The 2,832-nt window shown below is 42.5% G+C and overlaps 1 protein-coding gene across 1 annotated transcript in view; it reads right to left on the bottom strand.

The window, feature by feature from the left end:
- The window catches only part of pvalb6 (parvalbumin 6), a 63,026-nt gene extending 60,722 nt beyond the window's left edge, over positions 1-2,304 (bottom strand). Inside the window, exon 1 of the mRNA XM_080905292.1 lies at positions 2,166-2,304. The gene's annotated coding sequence lies outside the window, so the exon portion shown is untranslated. The remainder of the gene's footprint in view (positions 1-2,165) is intronic.
- Positions 2,305-2,832: the final 528 nt, after the last annotated feature.

The raw sequence follows: 2,832 nt of genomic DNA, 5'->3' as shown, positions 1-2,832 counted from the left end.
ACTGAGTCTGACTTTTATAGCTAATAGGGAAGTGGTGACAAAGTTTAATGGGGTTGTGTGATGTGTGAGTTTTAGGAATGGAGAGAGAGCAAGAGGCAGATACAGAGGGCTGTATTTTCATATTATCCTTTTTATTGAAATATTGGAGCAAAAAGAATGTTTTTATAGGTTAATGTCACTCTAAAATGGGGTTTTTTGGAGGGCCAATTCCTCATCTAGAGAAATTACCTGTGGTACACATCAGGGTCTGATCTGGGCCCTATTTTCTCTTCTCTTTTGTCTGCATATGCACTTTTTGTATATGCAGATGACACAAAATTGTATGTCCCTATAATTTGTCTTGGTTTGTTTCATATCTCGAGCCTAAAGACGAAAACTGACATAATTATATATGTAGGTATTTTACATTCCACAGGGCTCTATGCAGGGCTGCCATGAAATCACAAAAATATATTCTACCATCTGACTTTTACATCTAATAGGGAAGTGGTCATAAATCATTTAGCGCAATTCAGTTTTATTTATATAATGCCAAATCATATGCAGATGACAAACATTTATATATCTCTTTGATAATTTGTAAGTGTCTCAGTCAAGCTGCAAAGTTATAATTTAAGGTAAAAAGCTAACTACCAGTGAAAAGACAATACTGTTTTATATCTTTCGTCCAACTTTATAATGGATGGACTGGTGAATATGTTAGACATGCTTGGCTTACATGCCCCAAAGCTCGTGATCTGCCTTTTTCTATGTATTTGGCAGAACACAGAATTTATTATAAAGTCCAAGAATAACATATCAGTACTGCAGAATTATAGATATTAAATCTTCTTGTCGCTTTAGCCCAAATTTTGCACAGGCTTTAAATGGTTACCAGAAGATATATTTTAATTGCTTTGGTGATCCTCTGTCTTTGACTCTTGGCCTCTACGGGATCCTATCGTTATCTGTACGCCTCCCTTTTCAGTCCAACTTATCACTCCTACACTAAGAAGGCATCTGAAGTTTTCTCCATCCATTTTTTTAACCATTTTTGATCACCCCCTTCCACTTGAAGTGCAACCGACTCTCCCCCTCTCCGCAAACAAATGTCGCTCTCTAATTGGCCAGAACTGGGGAGTCATGAGAGCGTTGGTGTTTGGACAGCTGTTAATCTCGAAGGGTTGGCAGCGGCAGAGAAGATTGTGACAGTGGTGGGGAGAGGGATGACAATCTGGAATGGCAATGTGAATGACGCAAGGAGAGAGGAAGAGTTCAAGTCTGGTTGCAAATTACTGCCACCCCAAGTCTGTGACCACATCTGTCTGTCATTGTGAGGCTGTGGTGTCAGTGAGAAAGTGCTTCCACAGATATATAATGCAGTGTCACTGTTTGTCTCAATGCCTCTGCAGCATTGTGTAGTATGTACTATGGCAGTGCAGTTAATGTACAAGAACAGACACACACACACGCCCTGCACATTCATTCACTCCAAATCATCACACGCATGGGGATGCACTGTGTTTTCTCCACTGCTCACACTCACTCTTGCTCCATATCTTCCTTTCCTTCGATCCTATGCTCACACACATACACACAATAAAGCACACATACACAGCGCTCAGGGAACCAATCACCATCGCCTGTTTTCAGGTCCTGTTTGTGAATGGGATTTTTACGGGAGAGGAGGAGGCAGGCACCTCTGTGTTGTAGGCATGCAGCTGCTACAGCATCCCGTTCTCTTTTTTTTTTCCTCCACAAGCTCAAATATTTCTCTCATTTTCTCTTTGTGTTTCATTTTTAATGTTATGGTTATTTTGGTTGTTTTTAATATTGCAGCATCACTCTTTCCCTCTTCTTGAACTCTCTCTGACTCTTTTCATCTTTTTTTGGATGGTGCAGTTGGATGTGACTGCTGCATTGAAATATCCCCCCTCTTTCACCATTACCTTCACCATCATCCACAGCTGTTTGCCTCTTCCAAATATTTTTAATTATCCTGTCCACTTTCCCATTTATTGCACAACTTGCTTTTTCCACAACATTTTTTCTATCTGTCACTCCATCTTTTTCTTACCCTTCTTTCTTCTCACCATCCCATCTGCATCCCGAGGAAGGTGGTGATGCGGGTAGGGTGAATGCCTAAAGACTCACACACACACAAACACACAAGCGTAGACACTTACCTTCTGTGACAGGATCTTCCGTCCGGAGTGCTTCTGAATCTTCAGTGGTTGAAGATAGAGCAGCGAGCCTCTGTGAGCTTCTGGCAGATAAAAAAGAAGTGGAGGACAGACAGAGAGGAAGAGAGAGAAAGAGAGACAAGACAGGAGAGGGAGTGAGAGGTATAAAGAGAGAGAGTGAGAGAAGGGAAAAAGTGGACTAGAGGGGCGGGCTGAAGCGATCCAAGTGGAGGAGGAGCAGGATTCTCCTAGCTAGCTGGAGGTGAGATGAAGGGGAGAAAGAGAGAGGGAGGGAGAGATAAAGGGAGAGGGAGGGAGAGAGTTAGGGTGCACTGGATTGGGATAGGAGGGGATTGTGTGATGTTTGAGAGGAGGAGGGATTGCAGCGGATGAAGGGAAAGTTGGAGAGAGGAGAGAGGAGGGAAGGGAACAAAGAGAAAAAGAGGTTTATTGATGAGAAATGATGGAGGAGGGAGGATAAAAGAGTGAGATGCATGCGAAAGATGACCTAAAGCCAAGTATCCGAGGAGGACGGAAATGACAGATTAGAGGTAGAAAATGCAGACAGGGCAGCAGAACCAAAAGTCTAAAAGGGAGCCAGAGGACAAAAACACCTGACAGGAAATAGGTGTGATCAGCTATGATTTGAAGGAAGAGAAGTGGAAGTGTG

This window comes from Rhamphochromis sp. 'chilingali', assembly GCF_963969265.1.
Source record: "Rhamphochromis sp. 'chilingali' genome assembly, chromosome: 15".
Classification (NCBI taxonomy): Eukaryota; Metazoa; Chordata; class Actinopteri; order Cichliformes; family Cichlidae; genus Rhamphochromis; species Rhamphochromis sp. 'chilingali'.
The sequence above is the reverse complement of the archived record's forward strand: the minus strand, read 5'-3'. Positions and strand labels throughout refer to the sequence as shown.